Raw genomic sequence first — 13,699 nt, forward strand, 5'->3', positions numbered from 1 at the left:
GGGTCTGAGTAGGGCTAAGCATATTCAGCATGCTCGAAGCATAGGACTGAAAGATGATATTAGTTTTAGTAGTTAGATTAGTTTTTGAAACTTGTAACAAAGTAAATGTAATTGACTTTTGGTGATTAAATAATAAAGTATTATTTATAAGTTTGGCTACTACCTTTTGTCAATTGTTTATTATTGTGTTTCATATTTTGCATGTTTTACTTCCTGAATAATGAGATTATTCAAACTCCACAGTCGCTCGTACTCTTGGAAGTAAGTAGTGAATTAAGACTGTCATGAATTGGATTGCAGATTGTCTAAAGATAGACATGGCAATAGAATTGCTGCAACGTTCATGAGTACTCAGAAATTGAGATTTGAGTATTGGATAAACCCTCGCTCAGAGTATTACTTCATGGAATTCATCACGAGTAATACTGAGACGATAATATCTTATAATCTTGAAACGAAGATATATGAGTTGTAATTTACAAGTCGGTTGTGCATTGGTGATACGAAAACGCATCAGTAACTTGGTGTTATAAAACGTATTGTCATGCATAATTTGATGAGTAAAAGATACAAGCATATGAGTCAACGTTTATTCGTTCCTTTTGCCCTAACAGGAAAAGCGATATATGTGGGCCCCTCGATGATTTGGTGTTGACTTATGTGCTGGGCCCAGCCAGGACTAAATTGATGTGTTCGATTAGAAGTCCTACATCATCACAAATCAGGAATCGGGAAACATAGATTCTGGACAAACAGATTGATTACATTCCAGGTCTTTTGTCTGGGGATATCAAGCAGAACGAAGGGTTATATGATCACTTATCTTAGGACATGTAACTGACTGGGTCAGAGTTCGGCAGCAGCTTTTGGAAGCTACAATTTGCTGGTCAAATTTAGAAGGCATACTAGCAATTATAGTTACAGACTTATCCAAGTGGGAGACTGTTGGATTAGGTGTCTAAGCCCATAACTATAATTGGTATGTACTTGAACTGATAGCAGCACAGTCCTTTTGGGTTGCCCTCAACCTAGCAACTGGACAAGGAAATTATGAAAGGAGAGATATTAATTTATAAGATTAATAAATTTATATATATATATATAAATGATTTATTAATATGTTAATGGATTAATATATTAATTAGAAATCATTATGTTTAATTAATTGTTAGCCAGAAATTAATCAGAATTGATTTTGGGGTTAAAAGAATTAATTATAAGGTGCAGGGACTAGTTTGCAATTATCTAATAGTTGAGTGGAAGGCTCTAGAAACCCCCTTGGAAGAGGGTGGACGAAATCTTTAGGGGAAACCCTAATAATTTCGTCCATAGGGGCTTGGATAAGGCCCTTGGGTTTGCTTAGGCCCTAAGCAAAGGATAACTAGGGTTTCCCTTAAACCCTAGATCCCTCAGCTATATAAGGAGCCTCCTGGTTCATGTTTTTGGTCACTGATTTCTTTGGAAGAAACCCTAAGGCCGAAATTACATACTCTCTCCATCCTCTCTCCTCCAAGTTTCCTTCTTGCTAGTTCTTGGGTGTGATTCCATTAGAGGCATTACATTTGTGGTGCTAAGCTTCCAAGAAGATCAAGATCAAGATCAAGAGGATTATCAATTGTTTGCTATAACAATTGAAAGGTATGTAACTCCTAAACCCTAGTTTGTTAATTTCGAAATTAGCCTCTCTCCTCTAGGGTTCTTGTTTTGCAATTCAAAGTTGTATGTTCAATAGTTAAAACATAGATCCAAAGTAGGTTGCATGTGAACTTAGGAATTGTTTCTAGTTTATTTGTTTTACCTAAAACCCATCAGCCAGGTCGGGTCAAGTACATACCAGAAATAGTTATGGACTTAGACACCTTATCCAACAGTCTCCCACTTGGATAAGTCTAATAACTATAACTGTAATACTTCAGGAACCGAACGGCAATCGTAGCTCTTTCAAGGTCTCTCAGAACTGAGAAGATGATGATACGCCATTTAAGATAAGTGATCATATAATCCTCTGTTCGAGATATCAGCCGAACAAATACATGGAACAATGTCTTACTTATTGTCCAACAGTTTGTTTCCCGATTTCCGATTTGTTTGACAAAGAACTTAATTGAACACATCAACTTAGTTCTGACCGGGCCCGGTACATAGGTCAAAACAAAATCATCAAGGGGCCCAGATATCAGCTTCTAATCCAAGAAGGAACAGATAAACTTCGACTCATATGTTTGTTTTACCACTCATTGAATTATACACAAGAGCACATTTTATAACATCGAGTTACCAATGCGTTTTCGTACAATCAATGCATAACCAACTCATAAGTAACAAATCATATCTCTAGGTTTGAAGACTCATATGATATTACCGTCTCACGATCACTCGAGATAAATTCCATGAATTGATTCCAGTGAGCGTGGGTTGAGTCCAATGCTCAGAACTTATGAGCACTCATGATTGTTGTAGCCATATCCAACACCTTAGACCTCTGCAATCAATCATGACAGTCTTGATTCATACCTACTTCCGACATATGACCGACTGTGGAGGTTCGAATAATATGATATACCAAACATAATTATTCTAGAAGTCAAAACATGCAAAAGAAATATAGTAAACGATCGACAAGAGATAGCAACACTTTACTCATAAATAAAACACCTTTTATTCATCATATCTATCTTGTGTTGATTATTTATCTATTGTTTCAATTTTGCATGTTTTGACTTCCTGAATAATAAGATTATTCGAACAGTCCACAATCGCTCATATGTTGGAAGTAGATATGAAGGAAGATTGTCATAAATTTGTTTGTAGATTATCTGAAAAGTTTTAGACATAGCAAAGGTTTGCTGCAAAGTTTATGAGTGCTTATAAAATTTGTATTGAGCATTGGAATAGACCCGCACTTGCTGGTATCACTTCATGAATGTTATCACAAGTGATCGCAAGATGATAATATCATATAATCTTTAAACCTAGAGATATGGTTATTGTTTGCTAGTTGATTATACATTGATAATGCGAAAACGCATCAGTAACTTGATGTTATAAAACACATTATTGTGTGTGGCTTAGCTAGTAAATGATAAAGGCATATAAGTCGACGTTTTCTGTTCCTTTTATTCTATGAGAATAAAAGCGATATCTTGGCCACTTGATGATTTGGTTTGACTTATGTGTCGGGCCCGGTCAGGACGAAGTTGATGTGTTCAACTGAGTTCTATGTCGAACAAATCAGAGATCGAGAAACAAAATGCTAGACAATAAGTATTGTTAGCATGATATCTAGAACAGAGGATTATACGATCCCTTATCTGAAGGACAGGTTATTGGTCAGAGTTGACAGCGGCTATTGAAAGCTACGATTGCTAATCGGATACGGAAGTCATATGTGAGATATAGTTACTAGACTTATCCAAGTGGGAGACTGTTGGATTAGTGTCTAAGTCTGTAACTATATTTGGTATGTACTTGACCCGAGTGTGCATGGTCCTTTTGGGTTGCCTTCACCAAAGCAACTTGACAAGGTAATTTGATATGAGAGAGAAGATATTATGGTTTATTAATATATTATAAGAATAATATATTAAAGGAGAAATCATATTTATTTAATTAGTATTAGTCATAAATTAATTAGGAATTAATTTGGTGACTAAAAGAGATTAATTAAATAAAGGGGTATAAACTGTCAAATGTGTGATAGTTGAGTTTTGGGCTGGGAAACCTAATGGAATAAGGAGGAACGAAATTATGATGAGGGATCATCATATTTTCGTCCAAGGGCCTCATTCCAGAAGGTTCCTTGGGCTGCTTGGTGGCTAAGCTATCTATTAGGGTTTAGACTGAAACCCTAGCACCCTACAGTATAAATAGATGCCCTATGCTTCAATTTTCGGCACTTGATTCCAAGGGAAACCCTAGGGCCGAAATTAGCATCCTTCCTTCTCTCTCTTAATTGCCTTCTTGCTTCAAGGTGTTTGTGAGCCATTAGAGGCACTACATTTGTGGTGCTTGCTTTCAAGAGTTCAAGAGATCAAGGAAAATAGTTGTTATTGCAATATAACAACAAAGGTATGTCTTCTACACTTCTATATGATTTTCGAAAATTGTAGATGCATGCTAGGGTTTATTTTGTGTTCATAAAGTTGTATGTCTTATAATGAAAACATAGATCCAATTAGGGTTGCATGCACACATAGGATTGTTTGTATAAAACCTATCACATGCATGTATTTAAAGAAATGATTTTTATGACTCTTTAGGTGTAAGGAAGCCTTCTGGAGGAGATGAGTGTGTGTCTTAATGGATTAAGGGTTTAATCCATTACGTTGTCCATAATCAATTCCCACTACCTGACGATATGTCTGTCACGTATTGGTAATTGAGGACCTCATGACTGTTTTGTATGGATGCTCCCACAATGTGGCCAAGAATCCTGCATGTCGTGGTGAGTGTTGATCGTTGACTTTTGTTTACCACTGATCATTGACTTCTTGACTAGTTTGACCTTGGGTCAAACTTGGAGGAATTAGGTTATTGATGAAGGTTCCACCTTGGTTTAGTGCTAGTTGGTTTATAGGAGTGATCAATGTGGGGAGTGATATGTGGTTGTTTTCCTTGGGTCTTCGATTTGGGTGAGTTTCCTCACTATATTATGTATTAAAGTATATGCCCTTGTATGTTAGGATAGGAGTAGTGGTATGCTGGTTAGAGTACCACTAGGTGGGTGATCATATAATGGAGTGCCCTAGGGTTGTATGTAGTCATGTGTGATAGCCTGAGAACTCTTGATCTAGGCTTTCTTACATGTTCCTTATTTGGTTGTGGCTCTAGAGTAGGATCACATGTTCGAGTGTCAATCTCACATCTGATTACATATAGCTATGCATTCCTTGGAGAATTGTTGGTAGTGTCGTTGTGTGATGTATGAGGCCTAGTATGTGGTAGTGAGCTATTAGACATGTAGACTAGCGTTGTGTGTGTTATGTGTTTACTTGATTTCGTGTTTGTTCATATGTCGGTATATTGTAGTGGGTTGGGTTGAGGCGGTCCTACTTCATGTTATAGGCCAAGATACCCAGGCGGTCCAGCGGTGTGTTGTAGGCCAGGTGTGGGCCAGTTGTATACTATAGGCAGGGGAGGGGGGCCATTCATAGACTGGAGGCTCAGGTAAGCAGTTGGTTTGAGATCGTACTACTTTGTGTTGTATGCCAACATACCCAGGAGCAGTCCATCTATGTGTTGTTGGCTCAGGAGGCAGTTCAGCTCTATGTTGTAGGCCTGGTGTGCATGCATTGTACATATATTGTGGTGTGTGGTATTTTGGGGGAACACACTAAGCTTTGGCTTACAATTGTGTATTAAATATTTTTCAGGTACCATTGGTGATTGTGAGAAGGCGAAGGCGTGAATGTACACACACGTCAGCAACAATGTAGATTCAGTATTATTTATATTAATCTGACTTTTAAACAACTATATTTTGGAACAAATGGGTTTTATAAGTTGGATTTTATGTAAATGATGATTTTACTTTATTTAAATGAAATTTTTTGCTTGTAAAAATGGGACGTTACAAGTGTATTTTATAAAAATCAATTTTTATGACATTTTAACATACTTTTCAACAGATTTTGGCAAATCGAGTCAAATGGTTTTCATGAATTTGAAGCAAGGTATGAAATACATGATTATATGGTCAACACAAAGTCAAGGACATACACGTATAGGGGTGGAAGTTAACAAGATCACCACGTGTGCATGGAATGGGTGCATTATGATACATCAACCATGATGTCAATGGATATATACCTCCATGCTTTTCAACGAACATGTTTCTTAATGTGTATAGGTAAATGTAATTATTAATAGTATATTTGCATATTTTATAGCTAAAATTTAGTTAATAACAATGTACTTACAAGTATGAGTTGAGGCCAATGAATGGCATTATGCAACTTAAACCCCTCACATTCATGTCTCAAAAAACAAAATAACTTGAATTTTCGTCTTTAGGTACTACAATGCAAAACCCATAAAGAAGATGGCACCAAGGAAGAAGAAGAATATGGATGAGAAAAAGAATGATGAGCCAAATTTTATGCAAGTCGACATGGATGACATATTATATGGAGAAAATTATGTGTATGATGAAGATATGGATGATGAAGTGATTGTTTAATATGCACTTATTGAAGACGATATAGATGATGAATTGATGGTTCAAGAGGCACCTGTTCAGTACAATATGGATGACAGATTGATTGAAGTAGTTGCCTATGTAGCTGACCAGATTTTACTAACACAAATGGTGGAAGAAAGAATGGAAGTGGAGGTATGTTTGCACCTTGTTGTAAACAAGCTAAGCAAAAAATGTGAAATAATTATGAAGATAAACTTGAGCAAGGAGATAGAAGCGGCTTGAAGTAGCCAAGAGGAACCTGGATTGAATATCTTGTGGTCCACCAACATTTTTTTTCATCAGGGGCACATTTTGTTAGGGGAACATATTAGTTGCAGTGTAACACCCATGATGTACCCTTTTTTTGTTTTGTTCTATGTAAATCCTAGTGGAAACTGTTATACTCAATTGTGATCTCAAAATGACAATGAACTTGTTGTTTTCTTGGATGAATTGATGTAATTAAAAACCATGTTTGATAATCTATTATAACATGAAAAACAACATTTAACTTTTCTAGTGGTTGATATCTTGATTTAGGACACACATACGTATATAAAGGATGCAAAATGGTGTTTTTAGAACTGAAATTAAACTTAGATCCACGTAGATGCCGGTCATGACAAATCGGAAAAGCCCATGTGGCATATTAACCTCAGAAATGGGCTATTCCCGGTGGGAATGGTTTAAAAAGAAGAAAGAAAGTAGTTGATAACCTTCTGGTGGCATTTTTTAGTTGGATGGTATTTTTAAACATTTTTGAAAGTTTGTTACCTTTTTATGATAATATTTAGCTATTAGACCGAAGGGTTGTACTTATCCTTCATCTTTCACTTTTACTTTGTCATCTAAGTGTCAACTCATTTTCCCTTCACCCTTCAAAACTCAGGAAATTATCGTATCTCACTTCCCATCATTTATTATATTTTTTTAGTCTGCGCGCTTTTAAATTCGGACCGTCGCTGTATTTTGTTTTTGTTTCGGGGTTGGTCCCTACAAGACATAAAATGACATTTATGCCCTTTTTATTTTTTTGTTTAATATAATCTTATTAGAATAAAAGAAATTAAATAAAAAAATCTATATAGGCCCTACCCCAACCCTTTATTCTTCCTTTGGTCGTTGTGTCCCACTTCTTCCTCTTCTCAATCGTTTTTACACCCGAAAGGATTCCTTCAAAATCCCCCTATTCTCTTCCAGTCCCTTCTTTTTCTCATCTTAATATAAGACACAAAACCCTAAATCCTTCAAACACCATGTCAGCCACCAGCATAACCAAAACGTCGTTGCCCTCCATATCTGGACAACAATCTTCGTCGATCCGCACCCTCCCATCGACCACTGTTGCATTCTGTTCAACACCGTTAATCTGCACCCTCCCCTCTACCACTGTTGCACTTAGATCGTCGTTATCGATATGCAGCTTCTTATCCACCATGAAATCAATTTCTGAAGATGAAAACTTCGATTTCTCTCTCTAGATCTTCTCTACCCCAAAAATCAGGTTCACCTGGTTTTGGTTTTTGTTTCAACGGAGTCACGTGACATGAAGGAGTGGTGAGTTTTCATCTTTAGGGATCGATTTGAGTTTGGTTCGGGGTTTTAATATGACTTTGTTTTTGGATTTTGTTTTTCATTTTGATTTGTATTTGTAGTTGATAATTTTGCTTTTCATTTTGGTTTCTGGTATAAGTTATAGTTTATGCAAATTTGGTTCCTGGTATAAATATTCTGACGAGGATTTTAGTTTTCAATTGATCTCACTTTTGTAATTTTTAAAATCTGTTATCCATTTTCCGACAATGGTTTTGATTGGGTGGTGGAAGAGACCGATGATGTGGTGGTCGTTGGTGTTGCAGGAGGGGCTGTGAGGAGGTCGATGATGCCATGGAAGATATGAAAGGGTTGTGGGTGGTTGGCCCACATCTATTAAAACGTTTATTTTATATATTTTTCAATAAAAACTAATAATAAATAAAACAATTAAAATAATAGATAAGGGTATATTGGTCATTTTAAGTTGGTCTTGTATCAACGAACAACAAAATCAAACCTTTGGGACGTTCCAAGCTAAAAATTCTTTATAGAGGTGAGGTGCGGAGACTACCTAAAACGATAGGGAGCATTCATGTAATTCACCGTTTTTTGAATAAATAGGAAGCATTAGTATATTGTAATGTACAAGTTGTTAAAGCATTGAAAAGAAAAAGAACCGGCTATGGTGATCTATGCCAATGTTTTAAAACCCGGGTTTTTAGTTGACCCGGTGTGATGACCGGTTCACGGGTTAACCGGTTCAACCGGTTGAACCGACGGGTCAACCCGGTTTATGGTCTTTTTCTATTTCTATATATTTTTACTTTCATGCATAAACATATAAAACCAATAATTTGATGTCCATAAAGTTTAAACATTGAAAAACATTGAAGAAACCGCAAACGGCTCGTTGTTTTGGCGTTTGCTATTTGTATCCAACTATCCAAACTCTACTGAAACGGGTCAATCCGGTTTAACCGGTTCAACATAAGCGGTCGAACTGCGGTTTAGCGGAAACCCGGCCGGTTCGATCCGGTTCGTATTTTTACAAAAAATCGGTCTCAATTGACCCGCCTTCTACCCCGGGTCACGGTCCAACCGGTTGAACCGGCCGGGTCGACCCGGGTTTTAAAACATTGATCTATGCCCGTGCAGTGACTCCTTTCAGGCTCACTACAGCCGATAGTGTGGTGTGCATGTACGATGAAATGTCTTGCTCGCCCCCACCGCACCATACGGTGAAGGTATACCCTCAAGTCGTAATAACTCTATTCTTAAACCATGAATCGTTATTTCTTTATTTGAAAAATCTCACTTTGTACCCGTTGAACTGACGTTAGAGGCAATTCTATTTTCGCTTTTAAACAACACGAAGCTAATAAATCATATTGTCTTTATCAAAAATAATTAATAATACTAATATTGTATCTTATTCCATAAAAAAACTGTACATCATCTCCCATTTTAACCAAATAGCTTCTAGCCAAAGCGGTATCAGATATTGTTATCTCTTCTTGAGGTCGATGGTTCAAGTCCTATCGTAAGTAGATATAGGTGGAATTAAGAAATAGTTTTAGATTTGTTGTTCAAAAAAATCTCCCAAACAATTCTTCTTATCTTCCATACATATGTATCATCCTATGTTATGTAAACAATACAATAAACTCAAATAACATTAACGGTCATTACATTGTATATATTTTTTATTTTCATATTTGAGTAATAAATATAATCAGTTGTCTTTATTATCATAATCATAATAATAAGTATATTAATTTTATTTATTTATAATCAACGGAAACTAAGTCATCTAAGAAAATAACCATTTTAGATTTTGAAAAATAGTCCCTTTCTCCATGATGCCTTATTTCATGCTAATGTTCATATTCCGCACTATTGTTCTAAATGAGCACTTAATCCTGAATGCTCCATTCTGGATTTGATCTTCAAATTTCGGAGTTATTTCTTGAAAGAAATATTCATACTTATGCACTAATATTGTATATAGTTCACATAAAATATTTGTTTAGCTTTTTTGTTAGATTTAAGTAAAACCCGATTTTGTTTCTCGAAATTCCAGAATTGTTAATCAGATTTCAAATTTGTTCTTAAAATTCCGGAGTTTTTTTTTTTCGAAGTATGAATTTTCAGTTTAGAATCCGAAATGTACCCTTTTGGGAGGAAAATTATTTTCGTTAATCTGGAATGCTCATTTCGGACCAAATAGTTATTTTTGCTAAAACAATTTTTTCTGGTTATTTTCTTTAAAAACACATTAAATTATGGTTAGATTACTTAATTTCCCTTTAATCATTTTGATCAATAATGATTAAAAATATGTTCAATGAAATGGTCCTTTTATCTCATTTTGCTTCAAATTTAATCACTTATGATAGCTAATTAGATTATGATTCCTTAAAATAATATAAATGATAGGATAAAATAATAACATGCAATTATAGTTAGCTATAAAATAATAACATGCGATGATAGTTAGCTTTCAAATATGTAACTAAAAATATATATAAATACATTTTTCTTTATCCCCTACAATATATATATTAAAAAAAAAAGAAAAAGGTCTTGTTGAGTCTACGAGAACTAGTCAAACCCATTATTATATATATATATATATATATATATATATATATTAATCGTCAAAATTGGTTTGTGAGGCAAACCACTATTCATTTCAAAATGAATGTTGACCGTAGGATATAAAAAAGTGTTGGATGTGGTAAATCATGTGGTAAGAAGAGTTTCTCCTAGGGGTGAGCATAATAACCAATTAACCGATATAACCGAATCATTTTAAAAACCGTTGGTTCGGTTTCTAATTTTTGTTAACCGATAACTAACGGTTCGGTTATGGTTTTATAGGTTAACCGAATCATTATTAATCGAACCGCTAACTTTTTATTTTAATATATAAAAATTATAGATTATATAAAATAATATAGTCAAACTTATTTAAGACCCATTAAGTTTTCAAAATATAATTCATTAATCCTCACTTATCAGGAGACAAACGAGCAATCAAACCATCAAAGGTTGATCACGCAGGCACACACAATCTTCCAATCATGCATTGAGTTAGAATATTGATTAATGTTGTAATTCGTAATTGGTTAATTCCACAATTTGTAGACATTATTCACAATTAGTTTAATCTTCACACTCATAATCCTAATCGGAGGCTTCTCACACCATTAATCCTAATCGAAGATTATTTTGACTTTATAGTCATGTTCGAAGGATTTTTTGACCTTATAATCAAGACTTCTAGGTAAGTTAAGTTTATGGTTCTTCTTGACTATACAATATATTAAGAATGTATTTTTTTTGGATTTTTTTATTTACTGTTTTTGACTTAATCACGTTGAATATATATGAGTGATTGATTTTTTTATCCAGATAACACATAATATGAATGTTTGCCTATTTTATTTTATAGTTTTTGATTTAATCGCATTGAACGTGTATGAATGTTTAACTTTATTTTAATGTTAATATCAATTATCAATATATGAAATTATTAGTGTCAATTTTGTTTAATGTTTTATTTTATTGAATGTTTTTGATTTTGAATGTGGATACGTGTTATCTTACCCTTAGTATCGAAGGTACACATTTTATTCTATTACTATAAGCTAGTTTACAAATATTGGCGCGGTGACTTTTTTGTATTCTCTTTTCAATTTTTATTCCTATATACTTTCACCATTTATATTATTTTGAACATTATGGTTAACCAATATTAATCATTAATCAAAATCGTTAACCGACAAAAAACATTAACCATAACCAATATTAACCATACCCAATGGCTACCAAAATGCATTAACCAATCATAATGGTTATGGTTTGGTTATGACCAATAACCGAACCAAACCGTCCCATATAACCCCTAGTTTCTCCAATTTCTAAAAAGTTCAATGAAAGTCACGTGTTTGACAGTTAGATATTTTATTTTGTTATATTTTTTTATTTTCTTCTAACTTTTTTATTTTCTAATTTTTACTTTGGGTATTGACTTTCATTTTACCCATATTTTTTCTTTTTATCAATTCTATTATTTTGTAAAACTCATGGTGAAAACTTATATGTACATATATAAGTTTGCGATGACCGTATTACATGCTTATATTACAGTTTTTTCATTCAATTAATTTTTAATTTTTATTTAATAGTTTTTATCTCTAATTAATTTAATAGTTTTTATCTACTCTAGTTTTAAAGTTAAATTATTAATATTTTATATATAAACATTTGGTCTCTTACTATATTTTTTCGTCACTTACATAATTTTTTAATAATCTTTTTTTTATCATTTTTTTAGGATATATTTTCAAGTCTTATTTTCCTCTGTCTCCTTCGTAAAAAATTGTTTGTATCCAACTTTTAATTTGATATTTTTTGCTCCATTTTATATGGTTTAATCGTCTCCATAATATATATATATATATATATATATATATATATGGCGTTTTCAACATACCGACTTTTACCGATTTTCCGCAGCATCGCACGGATGGTCCAAACACTAGTTTCACATTAATTGTCAACTGCCGTGACAACGACTTGATTTGGACACGCTACGCCGCCGTGACGCCAAAGAAGTCCGACGCCGATTTTCCCAAAATGGTCGTGAATTCATTGAAACTGATAACGCCGTCACCATTAGCATCGGCTTCACGCATCATCTCCGTGAGTTCTTTGTACGACAGCGGTTGACCCATTTTAGCCATCTGACCAGCTAGTTCCGCCGCCGTGATGTATCCGTTGCCATCTTTGTCAAACGATCGGAAAACCTCCATGAGTTGGTCGTGATTTATCAGGACTTCCTCATTCAAATCGGGCAAAATCGCGTTCAATAATTCCTCGAACTCAACTGATCCGTTTCCATTTGAATCGATGTTGGATAACAAGGAATGGATCTGGTCACCTTGCGGCTTGAGACCAATGGATCTGACGAGGGCGGCCAGCTCGAACTGAGTGAGGCTGCCATCGGAATTCATGTCAAATCGAGAGAAAATGTCTTTCAATTGCTTGACCTGGTCTGATAGAAGGTGAGCCATTACCAGGGATAATGATCGAACGATGAGAAAGGGGAAAGTTTATCTAGGGTTTAGGGTTGGTAATTTTGAAATCGAAAGAGGGAAAAAGAGATTTCGAAGAAGGTGGAAAGATTCTTGCTCAACATGATTGAGTCGGTGGTTTCTTTTTGTTTTTTTTTATTGTTCAAGACATTTTCATGGTACGATGGCTGGAGAAAACAAAATTTACAATTTGGTCGGATTTATCGGATTAAATATTATGATAAATCAGTTTGATATTCTATATATCCGCATACAAATTGCAGCTCCCCGAGTCTCTTTGGAACCAAAAGATTCCTTAGGCAAGTGAAGACGGACCGGTGTGACTCAAAAGATTCCTTAGCGCATGATGCGGTGGAGGTGATATGTCGGTGTTCGGTGAACACCATATCCATCGGATATATGGTGTGCCGTAAAGCCCTTGTGTGTTATATCTTTCCTATGTTATTTTTTTTGTGTTTAAGGTACAAAAGCCATTATTTATATAATATTTTTTGTTTCTCATTTGCTATTATATTTTAGAAAACCTTTCATTTTCAGATCATTGGCTGGTCACCAACAAGTTATGATGAGATGTCACTTTCGTATTTTTTCTTCGGTTTGCATTTAGCCCCAACATTTTGAAATATCTTGTATGCCCAAGAGTCATTATATAATGATATTGTTAATAATATATGATCATATAAGGTCACACCTTATAGCAAATTATCATTAATTAATTATTTGTTAGTATAATGTAACACTCAAGTTTTTGGTAAGTTCCCTTTTACCCCCCCCCCCCCCCCTTTAATGCAAATTCTTTTCATTTTGGTCATTGGCTAGTACACGGGGTGTACTCTATAAGTACACTTAGCGTAGTAGCTATAAGTTGGTCGTGGGCATCACCCAC

At 34.7% G+C, this 13,699-nt stretch overlaps 1 pseudogene; it reads right to left on the reverse strand.

The window, feature by feature from the left end:
- Positions 1-11,887: 11,887 nt before the first annotated feature.
- LOC145162632 (putative calcium-binding protein CML16 pseudogene) lies at positions 11,888-13,029 on the reverse strand (annotated as a pseudogene).
- Positions 13,030-13,699: the final 670 nt, after the last annotated feature.

Source organism: Lactuca virosa, chromosome 3 (assembly GCF_052849685.1).
Source record: "Lactuca virosa cultivar CGN04683 chromosome 3, Lactuca_virosa_CGN04683_v6, whole genome shotgun sequence".
In the NCBI taxonomy this organism is placed as follows: domain Eukaryota; kingdom Viridiplantae; phylum Streptophyta; class Magnoliopsida; order Asterales; family Asteraceae; genus Lactuca; species Lactuca virosa.